Raw genomic sequence first — 25,768 nt, 5'->3', positions numbered from 1 at the left:
AAGAGTTACTATTTACATTCACTCAGAACCATCAGGGCCCAAACAAAGGCCAAGTGGGGTTTAGGCTAGGACCTGTTGTTGGTAAATCAATAAAGGGATACAAATGATATATGTATGTATTATATACATATAATAATAATAATAATAATAATAATAATAACAACTAGTATTTATAAGTAGTGTTTTAAGGTTTGCAAAGCACCAGGGCTTAGCACAGTACTTGACACTTAATACATGTCTATTGATTATTTGGATTCTCACAAAAGTTTTAGTTATCAAGATTTTTTTTTTTTAAGTTCAGACTCCAGGTTAAGAACCTTTGTCTTTATGCATGTGTTTCATTTAGTTTACCCAGGGGTCCACTAAACAAACATGCTTTCCTGACAAAATGAGGATAACAGAAGCACATTCTTTCTATCCATGCATCAGTCACCCTATACCATTTGACCAGTTTTCACCACTTCCTATCATACATTTTTTGTCATTTCTACTTATGTTCTTCTTTCAAGTTCTTCACTGGTTGTTTTTGCCTCCTAACAGGCAATAGGTTTCTCTGCACTAGCCTCTGTGTGATATTCACATTCCAGTTCTTACTAAATTATGTGTTATTTCCATTTCTTACCATATAGCAGATCCACTAGAATCCTGTTATTAAAAAGATGGGTCTTTGTTTCCAGAAGTCTGGGTCATTACATTTCTCCTGGGATTTCCAAGAATCAATCCAATCTGTCTCTTCCCTCAGTTCAACTCAAGATGCAACTTTTTATTCATTTGTACTGTGTCCCCAAAGTACATACTGATGGACATGTTCTGTAGGATAACCCTCCAAATGCACTTTATAACCTGGTAACAGACATTTTTCATAGTGAAGAAAGAGAGGAGTGATATGTGATAAATTTATGTCACATTATGAATTTTCTTCAATGGAAGGCTGAATTAATTCTAAAGGCTTTAAGAAGCAGGGTATGGGTGAATAACAATCATAGCTATGGGTTTGCAAGTAAAAACATTTGAGATATTCATAAACATAGTAAATATTTGTAAAACTTAGTGGTGTGCCTGGCAAATGGCAGGCATTTAATAAATGCTTATTCCTTCTCCTCTCTAACATATACTCTCTTATCTGATCCTCACAACAACCCAGTGAGAGAGGTAATATTACTATTTCTTTTTTACAGATGAAGAACCTGAGGCTGAAGTTAAATACTTATCCAAAGTCACAAAACTATTAAGAAGCAGAATTTGAACTAAGGTCTTCAACTCAGGTATCACACTATCTACTCCACCACCTAAGCTGCATAGGAGAATATTATTTAGGCCAGGAATGAATTGGAGTGAGAAGGAAGTGGAAGATGACCCATTAATAAGATATTAAAATACGAATAGGCAAATAGTGATGGTAAAGGTAATCATAGGGATAAAGAGAACAGAAAGACTTAGACAGATGGGAAAGAAAATGTGGAGAAAGAATCAAAAGAACTTGGCAAGTGATTAGAGATTCTGGAGGACACTAAAAATAATCCTAAATTTCTCAAAATATGATACTTAGAGGAACAGATTTATGGAAAAGCTAATAATTATAATATCAATTTGTTGAGTTTGACATACAGGTAGAATGTTCCTCCAAGCAATAAAAGAAATGAATCTGAAACTAGTAAGAGAAATCCATATTATGGGTAAAGATTTAGGAGAAATGTTAGCAAAGACATAGAGATATCAGGGTAGAGAGTGCAAACAGAAAAGAGGGTCAAAGACTGAATTTTGGAAAACACTCACCTTATGTGGTAAGAAACAGGTAGTAACAAAGGAGACTGAGAAGGCTCTGTTAAATGTAATAAGAGAATCTGAATAGGTTTCTAGCCAAGAAGCTAAACAAAGAGCCAGTAATAGTCTCTAAGAGGAGGCTATGATCAACAAGTGTCATATGTAAAAGAGAAGTAAAAGAGGATTAAAGACTGAGAAAAGGAGATTGGTTTTGGTTACAAGGTCACTGGAGAGAGTAATTTTAGTAGAGTGATAGCAGTTTAAAAAGGTATGGATGTCTAGGAAGTAGAAGCATCAAATGTGGAAAGTTTGGGGATTTTTTAAGTGAATAAAATAAAATAAATAAACAAGGGCTTCCCCTAAGAGATTAATGAGATATAAGGAGAGGAGGAGAAGAACATTTATTAAATACTATGTCTCAGGAACTGGGATCAGTGCTAGAGGCACAATTTCAAACAATCAAGACAGTCCCTGCCCTCAACAAAGTTTACTAACTAGCAAAGAACTCCTGAGTTCATGAAGTGGAGGTGAAAAGGGGAAGAAACATAGTATAGGGAAGGCTAGAAAGTATTAGAGAAGCCAAATCACCTATCAGAATGATAGTGATCTGTAGCACAGTGGAATGAGTGCTGAATCTGGTGTCAGAAAGATCGGAGCTCAAATCCAGCCTCAAACACTTAATAGCTATATGACTTTAGCGCTTATCTCTATTTGCCTCAGCTTCCTCATCTGTAAAATGAGCTGGAGAAGGAAATGGCACATCACTCCAGTATTTTTGCCAAGAAAATCCCTAATGGGGTCATAAAGAATCAATCATGACTGAACACAATCATAACACCTATCAGTTGGAAGGTCCAGACTTGAGAGTTCACAGAGTATAGAGAAGAAAGGGTAACTAGGATGCTATGTCCATATCATGGTGAGATGGTGGCCTTGAAGCATTAGCATCCAAAGCACAAGAAGACAGTCTGTAACTGGCTAGGAATACTTCTTCCCCATCATCAGGACAAAGTATCTGTAGAGCATTTGGAAACTAAGTGTGGTGAACAAGAAAGTAAAGGGGCCTGAAAAAAGAAACCAATTTGTAACAATTATATTACACAGTAGCTCAGTTCTTATGTAAAATACAGCCAAGGTCCACAAAAACTTTGTCTACCCCCACCAGATTATAAAATTGGGAAAAGTTCCAAGATTCCCCAAACAAAATTTGAGATATGAATGTTTGAGAGAGCCAAGATAGTAATACAATACATTAATAACAATTACTTTGTCTAAAGGAAATTTAAGACAGAACTTCTCTTCTACACACATTTTTTAATGGTCCTTCAATTTCATGGATAAAATGATCAGCTATGTAAGAAATGAATATTTCTTTTTAGTATTTAATAATTAATTACTGAATTCAAGATCAAGGTTTTTCCCCTTTTCTACTCTCATCCAGAAATCCAGCATGGGAAATCCCTTTTAAAGATTTAGCCAAGGCAAGATCTAACCAGAATTTCTAAATCTGGGCCAATGGGATGTATTCCTATTCATCATGACTGCTCAGACAGATCTAGGGATGTACTGATTCTCCCTCTTATAAATACTGGTGATATGGAAATTAATGTCTTTTTGACCAACATGTGGGTGACTCAAGTCACATACCACAAGACTCTCATTTTGATATAGCTCACTACCTATTATGTTAACCAATCAGAGTTGACTGGTACTCCTCAGGAACTCCTACTCTTTAAAGGGCATATAAACTGTGACTCCAACACCACAAGGGTCTGAGATCTAAGAAAGACAGTGAAATGACCATCCTTTTATTAATAAATGTGCTGTTTTATTAACCTACGTCATTCAAAACTTTTGAATCAATTAATGAGGAGCTTATACAGATTGGTTCTTGGAGGTTGTCTGGGATACTTAGCACCTTAAGTGATCTTCTCTGGGTAAAACAGAAAGTATTTGTCAGAAGGGAGGATTTGAACTTAGGTCTCCTAACTTAAAAGCTAGATCTTTAGTTCCTATATATTGTGACAGTTTTCAACACACTTATGTGTTATAGCTAATTATCTGTGTCCTATCTTGCTTCTACTTGCAAACTTCATGGTGGGAGGAAAAGGTAAAGAAAAGAGGGGTAGGAATTTATATCTTAATTTTAGTTTCTATCTTCTACAGTTCCTACAACAGCATTCTGCACACAGGTACTTCATAAATATTTACTGATGTGAATTCTTTAAAATATCTAGTTCATAGTTTTGCCTAGAGTTGGAACATCAAAGTTACGCAACATTTTTTAAAAATAGCAACAAACAACAGGAAGGGCAAAGCAATCTAAAAAGCTTAGAAATCACTAGTCTTAAAAAGAGGAAGGAGAAGATGAAGAAACTCATTTAGTTATCTTATCTTTTTCTCCTTCCTATTGCACCGAGGAAGTAAAGAAAAATTAAAGTTTTTGCATATCTTATAAAAACAGCAAAGGCAATTTTGACACATCATTCTTGAGAGAGGGCAGAATGAAATATATATAACAAAAGAAACAATTGTCAAGAGACAGATTTCAGATTTCCACGGTGGCTTTGAAGAAAAAAATCTCTGAAAAATTGGATAGACTACTTATTTTTCTCCAAGATTCAATTTAATTCTCTTTTGCTTGTAACAGTCATTGTGGTAAGGCACAAACTAATTGCCTTGGGAGAGGCACCAAAGTCCCTAAAGATCTTGGGGAAGTGTATTTCTCACCAGTTTCTAAAAGAGACAAAGCTAGGAAAGGATCAAAACTGGAGGACATGCTTTTCTCCTCCCCATTTCCCCCACAGTGGAAGTATTTGGATCTCCAAAGAGAGGTGAGTATATTAAGAGGCAGTGACAGAAGTAGGAACGCCAAAGCAGAAGCAGATGAAAGATTTCCAAGACACTGACTTAAGCTTTTCACTACTGAAGCCTGATGTACCACTTCACTTATAAAGCGAAGCTATCAGTGAATGACTAAATTAAGGCTATTCAGAAAAATTGCTGCAATGGTGGATTTACTCATTCTGCTTTTCCCTCCTGTTCTGTCACATGCAATGAGCAGCATTTTGTTGTCATTCAGTCCTGTCTTACTCTCTGTAGTGACCCCATTTGGGGCTTTCTTGGCAAAGGCACAAGAGTAATTTTCCATTTCCTTCTCCATTTCATTTTACAGATGAGGAAACTGAGGCAAACAGGAGTAAGTGACTTGTCCAAAGTTATACTGCTAGTGTCTGAGGCCATAATTGAACTACATAGCCGAGTCTTCCTGACTCCAGGAGCAGCACACTATCTACTACACCACAGAGCTGTACTGAATTAATATTTTTGGAGAGAGAGTATAACGGGGATGAATGTGTAAGAACTGAATTGATTACACCAAATTCCACTGGGAGGCCATGCTCCTGGCTTGGCAACCAAAAGACTAACTCTGGGCTCATAGCCTTTTATAAGCTTTATTTACAATCCACATTTGTAAGTTTTCTAACTTTTACTAATTAAGGAAACCACATTGAACTGGGTCCTTTTACTAAAACTAAAACCTGGAGGAGCTTTGGGGTTTTTTGGTCTCCCCCCCATCTCTTCTTCTTGCTCCTGCTAATTCAAGCTAGAGAAAAAGTCTGGGTATAGAGACTTCAGAGAAGATCATACATTGAGCTGCCAACACCTTCTTCCTTAATTCATTATTTTTTTCTCTTTTTTGTATGCTGAAATATGATACTATTCTTGGAATCAAAGAACTCAAGTTAAAACCTTTCCCACCTACTTACTGGCTTGGTGGGCCTGGCCAAAACACATTTAAATCCTTGCAGTATCTATCTGGGAATAGATAAGAGATAAATAATAACACTATCCACATTGGGTTGTTGTGAGAATCAAAGGAAATAGAATACATCAAGTGCTTTGTTAAACTTTAAAGCACCCTATGACTGGACATATTATTATTTTGTATGTTAATTTTCATAATAAAAAATAAAATCATTATAAAGATGGCTTTCCCAACAACCCATAGAAATATAACCCCAGAAACTCGTGTTCTAATTGACTCACTTCAGACAAGCTCCTTTCCAGCATTTTTCCTTTCTGTGCCTCTGGGGCCCTATATAGACTAGTTATATTTTGTGCCTTTATTCAGAGGAAGAGGCAACATGTAGACAGGGTTGGCTAGAGTGACTGAACATGAGTATGGGCCTCAATTCCAAAAGGAATTCTACCAATTTCTGTTTAGTTACATTTGCTTCCTCTAAGTTTGGTGCATTTGTAGTTCTCTTAGTCTATCTAGATATAACATGACAGTGTCTCAAGAGCAATAAAAAACACTCTCACTCTCTCTCTCTCTCTCTCTTCCCTTCCCCCTCTCTTTCCCCTTTCCTTCCTCCCCCTCTCTCTCCCTCCCTCTCCGTGTGTGCGCGCACGCGTGTCCATTCCTTCCTGAGGCAAAGTAAAATGAAAAGATAGAGACCAAAAGGATAGTACTAATACATGTCAAAATATCACTTTCTATCTTTTTTGTATAAGTGAATATTGTACACACATTTTTGCATATACAATATTTATATGTTTTGTTTGAACATTAATCCAAAAAATCCATAGTTATGGAAATTCAAGATGGGTGTAACGATGGTTCTGTTCCACGGTTACCCTGAACTGGACTCCCAGATGATTAGTACACAATTACAGAACACTTTTTAACTCATTTCTTCCCCACTCCATAATGCCAAGCACAGCTGTGATTTGCCTACATAGAGTAGACAGTTTATAAACTGATTGAGATAATTAGTGCCCTGTTAAATGATTCAAGACTAATCTAAAACTCTCACATAAACTTCTTTTCCTTCCCCATTTTCCCAATACAAATTGCTTCAATAAATGGACTTGATATGACCACTCTTTGATCATTTAAGGGAAAGAAGTCAAACATATATAAAAAGGAAAGACGATTTATAGAAACAGCACCTATCTTGTCTGTATTAAAAAGGAATCCATCCTTTCTCCCCTCCTTTGCTTCCCAACCTTATTTTTGAAATCTGAATTTGATTCTGCACTTTGTAAATGCTACTATTGAAAACTGGTATTCCAGAAAACTTTGAGGGAAAATAAAAGCCTGTATTGCATGCCTTCAATCAGATGGCAATTGAAAACTAATGAAAGCCTTACAAAACTGAAGTATTCTGGATAAGTACAAGGAAAGCATTGTATTTGGAGAACACAGGAACTGAAAACACAAGGCTTAAAGTTCCCTCTGTTCCTCTTACCTTACATACTAAACTAAATCACAGAAAACATGTGGTGGCAGTGTACACTGATGACTTAATATATAATATAAACATTTCATCAACAGTAACAGCTGTTGTTCATGTGGAAAAGGTTCTCAAAAAACTCCAGGAAAATAAAAGCAGCTATTGTTAGTGATCTGACTCCACTTGACAGTTTTGACTATAATCATTTCACATTATTCATAAATCTTGGAAAGAAATTTCTAAGACAAAAAAAGGGGGGGGGGGTGGTAGGATCACCGATTTATGGCTAGAAAGAACAGTGGAAGGGAAGAAGTCCATCTCCCTCATTTTACTGAAGATGAGAGACAGCAAATGGATCCTGGATCACATAGTAAATCTAAAGTAGGATTTGAACTCAGGTCTTCTTGAAGACCTGAATATCTCTATTTACTGTGACACCTAGCTGCTTCAAGGTATTTATGATTATTGGCTTTTCATTTCAAAAGATTTCCATTCTCTTCCTCTCATTTTAAAAAATAGATATGCATTTTAAACAGTTTTTAAAGGACACTTTCCTGGTAATATTTAAAGTTTACCTTTACAGATCTGGGAGGACTTTCAAAAATACAAAGAACTATAATTAATGAAAAGGTTGGTGCTCATATTCATTTGCCACATGTTTTTGTGTATTATTGGGACCACGCAAATATTTAATGCTTGGTTGGTTCTGCAGTTACATTAATGGGGGTATTGTTAGTAGACCATCAATTCCATCTGTTTCATGCTATGTGATTCTTGTCCACTTGCTCCCTAAAAACCACCTCAGGAAGGTCTATTCCTTTGAATATTTTAAAATTCTGTGGATCTCACAGAAGAACATAGGATATATCCATCTCTCTCTCTCTCTCTCTCCCTTACTTACTCCTTCTACACTGATAGTCAACTTTCTTTTCTGATATTCTACTTAGTAGCTTATTCTTTAGGCCAGTTACGTCTTATATACAAGTTATCACTGGTAAAATACTGTAATCTACGGATGCCCAACATGTTTCTCTCATGATACCTCTTGGAAACATACAAAATGCTTTAATACACACTGAGGAAATAACTATGACGAATGATGTTTTCTCTTAATCTAAAAAATCTAATTTTTCCCCTACTCATAATTAAAATTTTCTTCTTATTTGAAAAATAAAATCAGATATGTCTCATACATAACCCAAAGAGAAAGTGAGGAAGGCATCTAATTCAATTGGTGTCTTTGCCTCATGGCTCTATTCTTCTCCAGTACATTTTCCTAACAGATATTAGAGATTTTCCTAAAACTGAAATCTGGAAATGTCACCTCCATCTCTCCCAACATAATAAACTCCAGTGGTTCCCCATTACCTCCAGGATCTGATAAAAAGTCTTCTTTGGAATTTAAAGTTCTTTATAACCTGGACCTTTCCAACCTTTCTACACTCCCTTCAAACTGTTTAGACTTTAATCCTCTCCCCACATGATATTATCTGGCCATACCTACTTACTTATTGTTCCTCACCATGTGACAATCCTTAATACTGTCAGTTTATTCCAAAAGTCTAATTTCCTTCAAGACTCAGCTTAAATTCTACTTTCTGTAGGATATCTTCAGTGCCTACTAGCTGTTGAAGCCTTTCCCTCTCAGATAACCATGTAGCTATTCTGTATTTATCTTGTATATTCCTGGTTATTACCATGTTTCTCTCTGTCAATGTTAGAATGAAAGTTTCTTGAGGACAGATACTGTTTTGTTGCCTTGTTTTGCAACCTCAGAGCACCATAGTGCCTGTCATATGAAAGAGTAAGTAATCCTAGATGGAAAAACTAGGGGCAGCATAGGCAAAAGTTATAGAACAGCAAATTTGAACTTGAGAGAGAAAAAAAACATTTCCTCACTCAAGACCATTCTAAGAGTGAAATGGGTTGTTCTGAGAGGCAATGAATTCTTCCCCTCACTGAAGGTCTTCAAGAAAGAGCTAGATGGCTTCATATGTATTGTTGTAGAAAGAACTGCTGTTCAAATAGGGTTGTCCAACCCACTCATTTATCACATTAGGAAACCAATGATCAGAGGGGTTAAATAACTTACCCCCTTAATCAAAGAGGTAATAAGAGTCAGACAAAAAAAAATATGAACCCAGTGCGAGGGTCCAAGTTTAGTTTCATTTGGCCCATCAAACAAGTACCATGGGGGGAAAGGTGATTGTTTACTTTATGAAAATCTATGTCTTTCTTTCTCTCTCTTTGAATAAAAATAGCTGAAGTCTCTAATAGCTTTTTAAGATTGCAAAGCACCTTTTATACATTATTCCATGTAAACCTCCAAAGAGTGTTGTGAATCAAATACTTAGGTTAATCCTCATATTTGATGAATGAGATGAAGGCTTATTAAGTGTCTTGAGGCATAATTCAAATCCAAGTCTCCCTGATCCAGATCCAATATTCTATACATCATATTATACAATGGCCCTCTCATTTTTTTCTGAAATAACCTAACTTCATTCCTAATCCCCCACAAAATCTAGTCTATATGGTTTCACTTATGATGGGCATTAAAACAATCTCTGAATTAAAGAATAATTAAACTATGTCCTTTATCATATTTCTGGAATAGTTTTATATTCCCTAACACTCATTTAAAAAATAAATAACCAGATCATTTTATATTAATATTATTAATTATATTATTATTAATAATGGTTGGTATATATGGATATAATGTTTTTTATGGCTTACTAAAAGTTAATCCAGTCATTGCTGACTCAAGATATCCATTCTGATGCACTGAATCTATATTCCTTAATCTTACAAAAATCCTATGAAGTAGTTAGGGCAGAGCCTTTTCAGAAAGCACTGACTCACTAAGGCATATCCTTACTGAGTTTACACTAAGTTTTCTGCATAAGCAGCCCTTGCTGAGCTCATTGTTTTGACAACTACAAAAAAAAAAAAAAAAATGACATGGGCTCTTTCAAAAAATCAATTTTGGTCAGTTTTCACTGTGGTCAGAATTTCATGGTGTTATGAATCTAAGAGCATATGTATGCTTTGAAGATAAGCACACTCTCAGTATTCTGGAAACAAATATATTCATAGAGGTACAATTTGGGCAAATCACAGATTCTTGGGATGCAATAGCAGTACCTATAAAATAAAGGACTAAATTGTTGGTGGAATTGTAAAACGATCCAACCATTCTGGAGAGCAATTTGGAACTATGCCCAAAGGCCTATCAAACTGTGCATACCCTTTGACCCAGCATTGCCACTACTGGGTCTGTATCCCAAGGAAATCATAAAGAAGAGGAAAGGGCACACATGTGCAAAAAAGTTTCCAGAACTTCTTTTTATGGTAGCAAAGAATTGTAGATGCCCATCAATTGGGGAATAGCTGAACAAGTTGTGGTATATGAAGATAATGGAATATTATTTTTCTATAAAAAATGATGAACAAGTTGATTATAGAAAGGCCTGGAAAGATTTACATGAACTGATACTGAAGGAAACAAGTCGAACCAGGAATACGTTGTACACAATAACAGCAAGAATATGCAATGATCAACTATGAAAGACTCAGTTCTTCTTAGTGGTTCAGTGATCCAAAGCAACCCCAATAAACTTTGGACAGAAAATGCCATCTGCTTCCAGAAAAAGAATTATGGAGATTGAAATCAAGACATGCAATATTCACTTCTTTTTTTAGTTGTTTTTTTTTCTCTCCAGTGGTTTTTCTCTTTTGTTCTGATTTTCTCTCCCAAAATGATTCATAAAGCAATGTGTGTTAAAAATATATTTTTTTTTAAATAAGGGATGAATTTGATCGAGGATTTTTTATTTTTGTGTGTATCAAGGACCCCTTTGGCAGCCTAATAAAGTCTGAATTCCTTCTCATAATAATGATTTTAAATGCATAGAACAGAATACACAGGACTTCTAAAGAAACCAATTATACTTAAATGAAGATGTAATTTTATTTTTTTTTTTTTGCCATCCAACTTTATGGATTCCCCTGAAATCTTTCCATGGACAGGTATATGTGGACCAAGCAGATTAATAGCCTCTACATTTCATGATATTTAAAGTTCCTTCCAGATCTAACAGTCCAAAAGTCTAATATTTTTATGCTGGTATCTCAGAGATCCTTACATAGTACATGCTTAATAAGTACTTGAAGAATCCCTGAAAATTTGATTTGCAGCAGAATCCTAAGGACACCAGGGAGGAAAAAAATATTACTACACCTATTCTCGAGGAATCACACAGCTCTTTCCTTCTCTCTCCTACCCAAATGAGAGAATGAAACAATGGTAATTCCAAAATGGCTTCTTAGCCTTCGGAAATGGCCACTAACTACATTGATAATAATGTTGGTTTCCATCAATCAAGAACTTACAAGATATAATGGAAAGAATAATGGAATTTCAATCAGAAGAACTAGATTCAGATGCCTGCTCTATTATTTAATATTTGTGTGACTTTAGGCAAGGCCTCTGAAGTAGCTGAATTAAATACTCTCTATATTCCCTCCCAGCTCTAAATCCAATGGCTCTATGATGAAAGGAAATGGTGGAGTAATTTATGTAAAAAGCCTGAAGATCTAACCAAGGCTCTATCACTTAACACTTTTGTGTAGCCTTAGGAAAATCACTTAACTACATGATGCATTTATATCCATATGCATGTTCTCTCAACAATCCCCTAGTGGTCCTTTTTTTCTCTTCTCTAGACAACTAAATGATCACATCAATTCATCTGTCAATCATTCAACAAGTATTTATTAAGTACCGACTATATACAAGGCCTGAGAAGTAAGGATATAGAGAGAAATAAAATTTTAGTTCTCTCCATATCTAAAATTGTACTTACCCTTAAAAGACTACTTTTTAGATGGGGTTATGAAGGAGTGAAAAGGACAGTGAGAAGCAGAGAAGGAAAGGACAAAGGTAAACAAAGTGACATAAATTGAAGATTTTTTTTTTAATGCTTGAAAATAAAATAGCTTGTGCAGATTTTGTAGATACAATATACAGCCAAGTATGGCATATTCACACTTATTTTAGAGAGGAAGAAACTGAACTCTTCAGGATCTAATTAATTTCTACTAAAAGTTTTTGAGGAAACCCTCCTGTTTTTGAAGGTTCCCTCAAAGAATTAAGTTAAAATGAGAATTTACCAAATTTTTGTTCAAGAAAAATATCCTCAATTAAAAAAATAAAACACCATTTCCATATTTGATTATTTCTCTATTACTCTCCACTTTTCCATAAATTAAGAATATATTTACTCTTTGGAATTTACATAATTCTCTATCCAAGTCATTACTTCCTTAAACCAAAAATGACCCAAGTTATAATGTGCTTTGAAGATTTAAGAGGACAGATATTTATCATACTTTCAGTTACCATGACAGCAGAAATCAAATAAAAACATTATAGTTGCAGACAGGAAATGTAACCCCAAAGTGACTGTTGACGTCTTTGTATGGTATTATTCACTTTTAGATAAACTGAATCTTGCTCCTAAGATATATACTTTAGGGTTGTGATTATACTTTTAGACAGCACAATATCTGACACAGTATGTGTTTAGTTAATGAGACCTTTTGTTTCTGTGTTATTTGAAATTCTGACAGTTTGTTGAAGTCGCATTTATTTTCAACTTCATTTTAAGTAGCAATTTCTTGATTATCAGGATATCCCAACTACAGTGTCATGCCCAGCCTATACAAAGAGCCAAGGACATCAATCATCAACTGAATTGCTAGAGATCAGAATTGTATCAAATGAAGAAAATATGGTTTGCAGTATAATAGTGGGAACTACAGGCTCAATGAAAAGAGTTAATTGATGGCTCAAACTGCCCAACTAAATTTCAATCAATGAGACATTCTTCTAACTTTTGGTGAATGCCTAGGGGTAAATAGTTTAGTGAAATGACTTCTGAAGCTCCTTTATAACCGAAATTCTGTAAATAAAATACTCAACTCTTACTGCTGTTTTGAAAATTAAATCAGTTACTTAGTGATTTGGTTAATATATAAATAAAATATCTCATCCGTAATCTTTATAACATTTTAGTTTATATATAGATGTCATTGCTGAAAGATTGAGAAAAATTATAAATAAATGGGATCTGTTAAATCTATAATTCTCCAAAACATTAAAGCCTAAAAGGCTAAGACTTGTCCAAATTGCATCTCTATAATATATTTGTTTCCAGAATACTGAAAGGGTGTGCGTGCTTATCTTCAAAACAAGTTGTGAACCAGTGTAAGCAAAAAAATGGATGGGAGGAAAATGCTGGATTTAAAGATAGAAGAACTGGATTCAAATCTCTCCTCTGATATTTCATACCTGTGTAACCCTAGGCAAGTCACCTAATCTCTGAGTTTCAGAATATAATCTATACAATGATGGGATTAAATTAAATAACCTCTAAAATAACTTTCAATTTATCTCCAAATCTTTCTACTTTCTACTCTAAATCATCTCACACTATGAAAATGCTACAGTATTCAGTTGTTTTTGAATTTCCTCATTGTAGTTTACAATGTTGATTCAATTTAGCTTAAGAATTTTTTTTAAAGAAGAATAAAAAAGGAAAAAAAACTTAATAAGCATACATATTTCTAAGTAACTTACATATAGCATTTCATTTGAGCCTCACAGCAACTCTATATAGTAAATGCTCTTATTATCCCCATTTTACAATTGAGAAAACAAAATAGGAAAAAAAGATTAAATGCCTTGTCCAAAGTCACATAACTACTAAGTAGTCTGAGGCTGGATTTGAACTCGGGTCTTCTTGACTTCTGACCCTATATAGAAATATGTTAGTTAAGAAAGGAACATGTTAAAGCTAAAACATACCCATTTTAATTTTTTAAAAAATTGATTTCTCAGATCTCTGATGATTTATCACTTCAAGCATTTGATTTTGAATCCAAAGACCCAGACTTCACATCATATTTCTACTTTTAAGCAAAACTGAAACAAAAAGTATAATTGTCTCTGTGACAAAGTTTAAAATTTTATTTCCCAAGGTTTACTATATCTATAGATGGTTTCAAGCCTTTCATCATAATACATGAAATTTGATTTATCAAAAGACAGACATGATAGAAAATATTCTGCCCTTCAAATATATATATATATATATATATTTTCATAAATTGCTATGATGTGCTCCTCATTCTAAAGGTAGTTGTCTGCCTTAGCTATTTCTGATCTCCACTGTTTCTAGCTGTGTTAAAAAAAAAAAAAAAGGAAAGAAAAACGGGCATTTTAATTTTGCATTTTTAAAACTAGTTCTTATTGGAAATCAAGGCAAAAAGATGGACCTAGCATTTTACGTTTGCATATTTGAGGGTGCTGTACCCTTAACTTACTACATAAAAAGGGGGAAGGAAACCATTAATTTAATGAAACTATATTTAGATCCAGTACAGTCTAGGTCTACTAAATCATAGTTATGTGTCTACATTGGAGGAAGTTCCCACACTGGGAGTTCCTTTCCATTCAAAATTATAGACTTCATGTATTTCCATATAAGGGGACAGTATACCAAGTTCTGAATGAAGCTTAATCTTGAAATTGGTGATTTCCTTTTGAGGTTTTCCAGGTGACAATAGTATTTGAGTTTGGGGGGACCTTCTAAACCAATTGTACTAAAACATGATGTGAGGTCTGGGTCTCTGGATTCAAAAACAAATGTCTTGATTCTATAACTTCTTTCCATTCTTGTTTGTGAGAGACCCCTAATTATTGAGTTTCTTTCTATCCTCGAGACTCTGACTTAAAGTTATTCTGATCTTTTTAAAATATAAATTTTCATGATGCAACCATTCTGAAGAACAATATAGAACTATACTTCCAAAGAGCTGTCAAACTGTGCATACCCTTTGGTCCAGCAGTGTCTTTACTGGACTTACATCCCAAAGAGATCATAAAGGAGGGAAAAGGACCCACATGTGCAAAATTGTTTGCGACAGCCGTTGTGCAGCAGCAAGGAACTGGAAATTGAGTGGATGCCCATCAGTTGGAGAATGGCTGAATAAGTTATGGCATATGAATGTTATGGAATATTTTTGTTCTATAAGAAATAATAAGCAGGATGATTTCAGAGAGGCTTGGAGAGACTTACATGAACTGATGCCGAGTGAAGTGAACAGAACCAAGAGATCACTACACAGATCAAAAACAAGATCATATGATGATCAATTCCTGATCAACGTGGCTCTTTTCAACAATGAAGTGATTCAGGTCAATTACAGTATACTTGTGATGGAAAAAGTCATCTGCATCCAGAGAAGAGCATGGTAGGACTGAATGTGGATCACAACATAGTATTTTTACCTTTTTTGTTCTTTGCTTGCATTTTGTTTTCTTTCTCATTTTTTTCCTTTTTGATCTGATTTTTTTTTTTGTGCAGCATGATAAATGTGGAAATATGTACAGAAGAATTGTATATTTTTAATATATATATTGGATTACTTGCCATCTGGGAAGACGGTGAGAGGAAGGGAGGGAGAAAAAAAATGGAATACAAAGTTTTGCAAGAGTGAATTTTGAAAACTATGCATGTTTTGAAAATAAAAAGCTTTATAAAAAATAAACATTGAAAGTTTATACATTTTGCTTCAAGATCAAAGATTATAAATTTAGAACTGAAAAGGTCCTTATAGATCATAATCATGTCTTCATTTTATACTTGAGTACACTAAGAAGTTGGTATATGAGCAGTCTTGAAGATGGCAGAGAAAATGTGCGCTGAGGAGGGAGGAACATCATAATGCAAAGGAGAATGGTGGTGGTGGGGAACCCTGGGTTCTTAGGATGCTTTCAGTAGACAGACATCACAAGGTACAATCTTCTTCTAAGACAGTCCATGTTTGAAGGAAAAACCCCTTCTTGATTCTGTTACTGGCAAAATGTGAACTAAAGGGGAAACAGGGAACCCCTGGGATTTGTGCTAAGGCACAAATACTCCCTGCCTCCCAAAAGAAAGGCTGATGAATTAAAGGTTTTGGTTACATCCCCTGTTTCTCAATTACTTTGTAGGATTTTAGCGCTTAAAAGGGATCTAGAAATAACTTAGATATATCTCCTCTACCCTGACCTAACATAGGAAGAGGCTTAGATCACAAGAACATAAGTAACTCCCCAAATTCACATAGAAAAATAAATATTTCGGAAGACAGCATGGTACATAAAATGCTGGATTTGAAGAAAAAGGACCTGGGTTCAAATGGAGACACTGCCACTTGTGTCACCTTAGGCAATCACTATGAAAGATGTCAAGTAGGGGATATCCCAGATGAACTTTGGACTATAAAATATAAAGCTGCTTACAAAATTTTTAAATCATTTATTGTTTTTCTTTAGAATACCATTTCTAAGAGGGAAAAAAGAAGCAGACTGAAAAAAGAGACTAAAAAAATGCAATTGTAAGTAACAAAACAGGAGGGTAAAAAAACAACCTATAATCATTCCAACTATGTGCAAGAATGAGCATCCCCTCTCCTCCTTTAGTATGTTAGAAAAAAAAATGGTCCACATGGAAAACCAGTCTAGATGGAAAAGGAGAAAGCAGATGGATGGAGGCCTAAAACTGGCAAACTCTTCTAAGCTTCTGACTTATCTAAGCATGAGAGAACCATGTAAATGTTCAGTTTCTAACTCTGTGACACTGAATATTACAATATGGCTACTATACACTACTTAGATATTCTTTGCTAAACACTTTTCATTTGAATAAAAAGGATGATAGAAAAAAAAAAGGTAGATTTTCCCATTGTGTGATCAAGATTCCTTATGGAATCATTAATGCTGGTCCTCTTATATTGGTCTACAAAAGCGTTTCTCAACACTGAACAGTTTAGTTCATAAAAGATAAAGCTACACTGTTCTGCCAATTTCAATGCTGATTTTCTTCAAAATCATAAAACTGCTAGTATGCATTTAAATGAATAAGCAAGAATACTGGAAGATTGACGGGCTACAAAAAAATAAGATGAACTAAAGACACTAACTGAGGGTCACAAAAAAATTTGGCCAGGGATAGTGCTGAAGGCCAACTTCCTTCAGGGAATACAGGTTCACTTTTTTAATTTAAAGTTGAATTTACTAAGCCCCTTTTCCTAAGCCAAGGTTTTCCCTGTGAATTACTTTTCATTTCCTTAAAAACTTTTTGGAAAAGTATGGGGTTTATGTTTCCAAATGGAAATATAGGACACTGGGTTTGGCTATTTTCCCAGTTGGAAGTCTTGGAAACAAAGAAAATGGAGGGGAATTTAGGTATGAAAACCACAGAAGAAAGTAGTATGAAAAAAAATCTATTAGTTAAAATTTCTGAATCTATCAAGAAAACAAATTTGGGAATGAATTTTAAATAGACTATTTCAGGATCTGTTCTTGAAATATATGATTTTCAAATAAAGACCAGAATGTATTAGAAAAAAAAAAGTAAGTTTTGAGTGTTGGAAGCTGGAGAGGAAAAAAAAACCTGATCTTATCATGATAGTATTTCTCAGAGTCCATATTGGGAATATTTGTTCAAAAAATTGCAGGGCTACACAGCTGTTTATAAATAATGTCAATTTTCTTCATGGCTGGTTTAATTATTTATTAACAACTGGATATTTGTCTTCCAAATGACTTCCAAATTCTTTAAAATGTTTTCAAAACATGTTTTACATGTTTGCTTTCATTAAAAAAAAAAAAACATATATATATATATATATATATATATATATATATAATTTCAATCAATACATCTGGCCAACAATAAGACCACAGAAATGAGTAAACTTCAAAATATGAGCTTTTTTATTTCCAGTGCCAAAATCAAGAAGTAAGGAAGAAACGCTCTGAAGCTCTCCTAAATTCTCCTCTAAACAGCTAGAAAACCACTTCAGAATTGATCTAGAAACAGGGGAAGCAGCTTACCAGCCTCACAGGAAAGGTCTGATTCACTACAGTGGGAAGGGAGGGAGATTCAAGAGCAGCAGAAGCAGCTGCAGAGGAAAAGGATTGGGGGGAAAGGGGAGAACAGGGTCTTGCAATAAAACGTTCCAAATCTGCAGCAGGGTCCCACCCTCCTGCAAACTATAGAACCCTAGGCAAGTGAAGTATTCTGTGAGGTCCAGGAAGACCCTCACCCCATTGCTAACCAGTAATGAAGTCTGTCCCAGAGTTGGCCAATTGTGAGACCTTGCTCCTGGTACCTACCAACAGAGAGAACTTGCTTCCATAGCAACCCAGCAGCAGGGCTCCACTCCTAATGCAGCCCACCAACAAGATCCCACCTCCAGGGCCAACCACCAGAAAGACTCTGTAACCATAGCAACCCAGCAGCAAGGCCCATCCCTAGAATAGCCCAGCAGCTAAAACCCCCACACCAAGGGGAGGCCAATGAGGATTCCCCACCCCCCAATAGAAGTCAGAAGGGAAACTTACTCTCTAGAGAAAGCAAGCAGCTAAGCCCTGAAACCCAGGGAAAGCTAGCAGTTAGAGACAGAGTCCCAGCCCCAGCTGTCCTTGGGACAGCAAGGACAACAGTCTAATCCCATTATAAAAATACCAAGTTACAAAAAAAGGCAGAAAAAATAAGTAAAAAACAAAAGTAGAGCTTGACTATATAAAATTACTATGCTGATAAATTCAAGGCATAAATAAACTTGGAAGAAGATACTGGTGTCAAAATGTCTACATATGAAGCCTCAAAAAAAAAAAAAAAAAAAAAAGTAATTTGCTTTCAGGCCCAAAAAGAATTCCTGGAAGAACTTTACAAGGATTCAAAAAACAAATTAGAGAAGTAGAAGACAAATTGTGAAAAGAAATGACAGTAATGCAAGAGAATCATTTAAAAAAAAAAGAGTCAACAGCATTGGAAAGGAAATATAAAAATTTACCAAGAAAATAACACCTTTAAAAATAGAGTTGGCCAAATGAAAAAGAAGAAAAGCTCGCTGAAGAAAAATCATTTCTTAATTGAACAAATGAAAAATAATGACTTGGTGATATCATAAAATAAAATTTTAAAGTTTTAAAAAACCAAAGAAAAAGTAAAAATTCTCATTGGAAAAATATTTGACCTAGAAAATACTTAACAAAAAGATAATACAAGAATTATTAATTACCTGAAAGCCATAATAATAACAAAGCCTAGACAACATCTTTCAAGAAAGTATGAAAGAAAACTGATAGAACCAAAAAGCAAAACAGAAAATCAAAGAATCAATCAATCACCACCTGAAAGAGACCCTCAAATAAAAATTCTCAGATCATCAATTCCAGAGTTCACAGAATAAGGAAAAAATATCATAAGCAACCAAAAGAAATAACTCAAATATCTTAGAGCTAGTCAGAGTTACATAGAGTTTGGCAGCTTCCACATTAAAGAAACAGAATGCTTGGAATATGACATACCAGAAGGCAAGTAGTTAGGATTAGAGCCAATAGTCATCTACCTTGCAAAACTGAATATACTCTCTCAGAGGGAAAATGGATATTTAATGAAATAAAGGATGTTTAAGTATTTCTACTTAAAAGATCAGAACTGAATAAAAAATTTGATTTTCAAATATAAGATGGAAGGGAAATGTAAAAAAGTAAATTCAGTAATGTTATGGTAATAAGAGCAATTAGAAGGAATATATAGAGAGACAAAAGATGTGAATATAAGGTGACTTTGATGGGCTGATGAACAAAAAAAAAGGGGGGATGAGAAAGAAAACTACATTGGAAAGAAGGGGAAGATTGAATGGGGTAAATTATACCTCACAAAAGAGGCATGAAAGAGCAATTATATTAGAGGAGAAGATGAGGAGAGGAATGGTAGACAAAGTTTGAATCTTACTCTCATGTCCAGCTGAGTGTGTATTTTATTGCCTCTTTAAAGAGGCAATAAAATACACACTCAGCTGGACATAGAAATCTATCATTTGGACATGACTCTTTTTCAGTGGTGAGGTGATTCAGGTCAATTCCTATTGACTTGTTAAGGAAAGAGCCAACTGCACCCAGAGAGAGGACTGTGTGGACTGAATGTGGGAAAATACAACATAGTATTTTCACCATTTTTGTTGTTTGTTTGCTTTTTGTTTTTTCTCATTCCCCCCCCCCCCTTTTGATCTATTTTTCTTGTGCAGCACGATAAATGTGGAAATACATGTGAAAGAATTGCATATAGCAGCAAAGAATCAAAGAACAATTTACAAGAAAGTAAAGAAAAAAGTCATTCATGAATGTGTGTGTGTATATATACATATGTGTGTGTGTGTATACACACACACACACATACACTTTCTTGATTTGGTAATTTATTGTCATATATCTTGAATCCTCCCTGATGTTCTGCTGGGCACATGACAATGTTCTCTTGTTTTGCTTTCTTTTTTTGTATTTCTTTTCTGTTTTCCTTTTATCTTTACAGTTTTTTTTTTTCAAATAAAAAATTTAAAAGAAAAAAGAAGTGCACATGTTTAACATATCTTGGATTGCTTGCTTTCTAGGGGTGAGGGGAGAGAAAAGGGAGGGAGAAAAATTTGGAATATGAGGTTTTGCAAGAGAGGTTTACAAATGTTTTGAAAATTAAAAAACTATTATTTTTTTAAAAATCTATCATACCCTACAAGGAAGTAAAAAGGGGAAGACAGAAGAAAGAAGAGGATTTATAAAAGGGAGGGTGGTATATTGGGGAGGCAGTGATCAGAAATTGTGATCTTTGTGAAGAGGCAAAAAGTGGAGAGTAAGAGGGAAGTAAATAAAAATATCATGGTGGGAAATAACACAGTTATCATTAACTATAAATGTGAATGGGATGAACTCACCAATAAAATGAAAGCAGATAGTAGAATGGATTAAAATTAGAATCCTAGAATATGGTTTTGTTTTTGTTTTTACAAAAAAACACATCTCAAGCAGACAAATACACACAGGATAAAAGTTAGGGGCTAGAGTGGAATCTATTATGCTTTTAACTGAAGCAAGGAAAGCAGGAGTAGCAATCTTGATCTCAGACAAAGCAAAAGCAAAAATAGGTGTAATTAAAAGAAATAAAGATATCTTGCTGAAAAGGTACCATAGATGAAGTTACATCAATTCCAAACATAAATATACCAGATACTGTAGCATCTAAATTTTTGAAATAGTTGAATAAATTACAGGAAGAAATAGACAATAAAACTATACTAGTGGGAAACTTTAACTTTCTTCTCAGAACTAGATGAATGGAATCAAAAAATCCAAACAAGAAATAAGCTGAGGTGAATAAAATTCTGTAAAAGTTAGATATCACAGAGCTCTGAAAAAATTGAAAGGGAATAATAAAGAAGATACCTTTTTCCTTACATGGCATCTATACAAAAATTGACCATGTTTTTGGACATAAAAATTTCACAACCAAATGCAGAAAAGCAGAAATAGTAAATGCATTATTTTCACATCATAATGCAATAAAAATTACATGAACAAATCATAGAAACAGGTAATTTCACTAAAGAAAATGAAAATAATGAGACATGCCAAAATCTATGAGATGAAACCAAAGCACTTTACCTCTCTAATTGCTTACATCAATAAAATATAGAGAAAAAAACAGATCAATGCATTGGGAATTTAACTAAAAAAAAAAAAACTAAAAATAAATAAATACATTTAAAAGCCCCAATTAAACACCAAATTGGAAATCTTGAAAATCAAAGGAGAGATTAATAAAATTGAAAATAAGAAAACCATTGAACTAGTAAATAAAACTAGAGCTAATTTTATGGGGAGAAATTAATAAAATAGACAAACTAATTTGATTTTTAAAAAGAAAGGGGAAAAAAAGCCAAATTACTAGTATTAAAAATAAAAGGGATGAATTCACCACTAAGGGGAAATTTAGATAACTGTGAAGAGCTACTCTGCCTAATCATAGGCCAAAAAATTTGGTAATCTAAATGAAATCAATGACTATCTACAAAAATATAAATTATCCAGATTAACAGAAGAAATAAACTAATTAAATAACCCAATCTTAGAAAAAGAAATCGAACAAGTCATAAATGAATGTCCTAAGAAAAAATCCCTATTGCCAGATGGATTCAAATTCTACCAGACATTTAAAGAACAATAAATTCCAATACTTTATAAGCTATTTGGAAAAATAGGCAAAGAATAAGTCCCACTAAATTCCTTTTATGACACAAATATGATGCTGATACTCAGATCAATAAGTACCCAACAGAGAAAGAAAATTATCTTAATTTCCCTAATGAATATATGTGGTTTTTTTTTTGTTTTTGCTGAGGCAATTGGGGTTAAGTGACTTGCCCAGGGTCACACAGTTAGGAAGTGTAAGTATCTGAGGCCAGATTTGAACTCATTTCCTCCTGACTTCAGGGCTGATGCTCTACCTAATGAATATTGATGCAAAACTTTTAAATAAAATGTTAGCAAAGAAAAAAAAATAAAATGTTACACAAAGATCATACACTATAACCAGGTGATATTTATATCAGGATTATAAGGGTGATTCAATATTAGGAAAACTACCAGCATAATTTATCATATCAATAACCAAACCAACAGAAATCATATGAGTATCAATAGATGCAGAAAAAGCTTTTAACAAAATACAGCATCCATTTTTATTAAAAGGAAAAAAAACACTAGAGAGCACAGGAATAATGGAGCTTATCTTAAAATGATAAGTAATATTTATTGCAGAGGGCTGAAACTCTGAATCAGACAAAAGAGCACTTAAGGCTACCTATTTGATGTGAGATAATGGCTCTATTAGCATATATTTGGATGATAGCTCTCCTCACCATTGGTGCTAGCTGAATGTTTGGTGGTGAGATAATCTTAGGCAAGGATTGGAGGGTGGAGGGAGAGAAGTCAGAGTCACTTGGAGGCAGAAGAGGAGGAGAGAGACTGGTGACTCCAGAATCCAGGATACATCTTTGGCTAGTCATGTGGCAGCTTGCCTGCCTCCTTCACATCTCCCCCTAAAAACCAAGGACTTTGATTTATCCTGACCCTAACTGATCCTGAGGCCCTCCAGGGAGCTAGCCCATACTTTACAATTGATAAAACCATCAGCAAGCATTATCTGTAGTGGGGATAAACTAGAAGCCTTTCTAATAAGCTCAGGGGTAAAGCATTATCACCTCTATTATTTAATATTGTACTAGAAATGTTAGTCATAGCAATAAAAAGAAAAAGAAACTAAAAGAATCAGAATAGATGAAGAAACAAAACAGTTACTCTTTGCAGATGAGATGATGTTATACTTAGAGAATCAACTAAAAAACTTGAAATTAACAACTTCAGCAAAGTTGCAGAATACAAAATAAACCCATGTAAGTCATTAGCATTTGTATATATTACCAACAAATTCTAGCATCAAGAAATAGAAAGAGAAATTCCATTTAAAATAACATAATATATTTGGGAATCTACCTGCCAAGACAAACCCAGAAACTCTACTAACAATATTATAATACACTTTTCACACAAATAAAGGTAGATCTAAAAAACTGGAATAATGTTAACTGCTCTTGGGTAGGCCAAGCCAATATAATAAAAATGACAATTCTACCTAATTTAATCTATTTTGTTAATAGCATACTAATCAAACTATCAAAAAATTATTTTATAGAGCTAAAAAAAAATAAAATTCATCTGGGAGAACAAAAGGTCAAGAATATAAAGGTAATCAATGGAAAAAGATGCAAAAAAAGGTGGTCTAGCCATACCAGATCTCAAACTAAATTTTAAAATGATCATAACCAAATCAATCTGGTACTGGGCTAAGAAACAGAGTGGTAAACCAGCTAAACCAAATGACATCGCATTAAATGATCATAGTAATCTAATATATGATCAACATAAAGATCCAAGTTTTTGTAACAAAAACTCATTATCTGACAAAACTACTGGGAAAATGAGAAAATATAGCAGAAACTAGGTACAGACTAACATCTCACACTGCACATCAGTACAAAGTCAAAATGCATGCATGATTTACCCCTAAATGGTGATACCATAAGCAAATTAAGGGAATGGGTAATAGTTTATGTCAGATTTATTAAAAAGGGAAGAATTTAGAACCAGAGATGATTTTGGAGAGCATTTCAACATGTAGAATAGTTTTGATTAAATAAAATTAAAATGTTTTTGCACAAACAAAACCAATGCAACTCAAACTATAAGGAAAACAGAAGACGAGGGAGAATTTGTAACAAGTGTCTCTGATATAGGCCTCATTTCTCAAATATATAGCGAATGAAGTCAAATTCATAAAAATACAATTTATTAACCAGTTGATAAATGGTTAAAGGATATAAACAGCCAGTTTTCAGATAAATAAGTCAAACTATCTACAATCATAAGAAAAAACACTAAATTGTTATTGATCAGAGAAGTTCAAATTAAAACAACAATTTGGAACTATACCCAAAGGACTATAAAATTGTGCACACCTCTTGATCCAGCAAAACTTCTACTAGGTCTATATCCAAAACAACTAAAAAAGAAAACCAAAAAAAGGATCTATTTGTACAAAAATATTCAGAGTAGCTCTTTTTGTGGTGCTGTAGTACATGATTGGAACAGAATATTATTGTGGTATAAGAAATGACAAGAAGGATGATTTCACAAAAACCTGGAAAGACTTACAAGAACTGATGCAAAGTGAAGTAAACAGAACCAAGAGAACGTTTTAACATAACAGCAATATTGTTCAATGAAGAACTGTGAATAACTTAGCTATTCTCAGAAATACAATTCAAGACAATGCCAAAGAACTAATGAAGCATATTATCTGCTTCCAGAGAAAGAATTGACATTGAATATAGACTGATACATTCTATTTTTCATTTTTTTCTTTTATTCAAGTGTTCTTGTACAAAATAATTAATATGGAAATGTTTTACATAATTGCACATATATAACCTCTATTGTTACTTTACTTTTACAGGGAGGGGGAATGGCAAGGAAAGAAAGAGGCATAGAATTTGGAACACATGGACTTTTATCTCTGAAAAACAAGTTTTGAGGATATCCTTATCACTATAAAGTTATTTTCAATGACATGCAAAACTTTCCAAGGTGCACAGAAATTTGTCGATGAGAATCAATTTTAAAACCTTATTAGAAAACGTAGTCATACTGGAAGATATCAGCACATTCAGGACACTCCCCAAGCCTTTCATATGCCTTCCTGTTTCTCATGCTCCCATTTATGTGGTGGCTTAGTCATAGAATGCACAAGTTTATGTAATGTTGAGTTGTTCTTCTCTAAGGCTTCCTTACGATTAAAAAAAAAAAAAAAAAACTGGAATCCTACTAGAAAAAGAAATTTGATTTTTAAAAAATAAAGACAGCAATGCTGCTTGCTATGTTTGAGAGATATGCAGAATATTAGAGTCTTTAAAATTTCTACTTTCTTCTGCCCAGAAATGCTCTAACTTTCTAAGTAGGAACTTTTACATTTATAATGCATAAAACTATCAAGATCCCCAGAGATGATATCTTCCACCCAGTGCAATGAGAACTTAAACTGGAACTGCCACTTTTTGTGACTCACCAGCTGCATCCCCTCCCTTCCTCTCAGGTGACTGGTACTGGCAGGAATGTCTGGAAAGATTATACCTCAAGACTATCACTGACATCCTGCTCAACTGAAGGTGGGGAAAAGTTACTAGCCCAGAGCTATTCTCTTTAACAATCTCTGTTTATGGCATTCTGTCATCAAGTGGAGGGGAGAACAAGG

The 25,768-nt window shown here is 34.2% G+C and overlaps 1 protein-coding gene across 2 annotated transcripts in view; it reads right to left on the bottom strand.

Annotated features, from left to right (window-relative positions):
- The window catches only part of TES (testin LIM domain protein), a 106,871-nt gene that overhangs the window by 56,053 nt on the left and 25,050 nt on the right, over positions 1-25,768 (bottom strand). The window lies entirely within an intron of this gene.

This window comes from Sarcophilus harrisii, chromosome 5 (genome assembly GCF_902635505.1).
Source record: "Sarcophilus harrisii chromosome 5, mSarHar1.11, whole genome shotgun sequence".
Lineage (NCBI taxonomy): Eukaryota > Metazoa > Chordata > Mammalia > Dasyuromorphia > Dasyuridae > Sarcophilus > Sarcophilus harrisii.
Note: the sequence above shows the minus strand (reverse complement) of the source record. Positions and strands in the feature narration are given on the sequence as shown.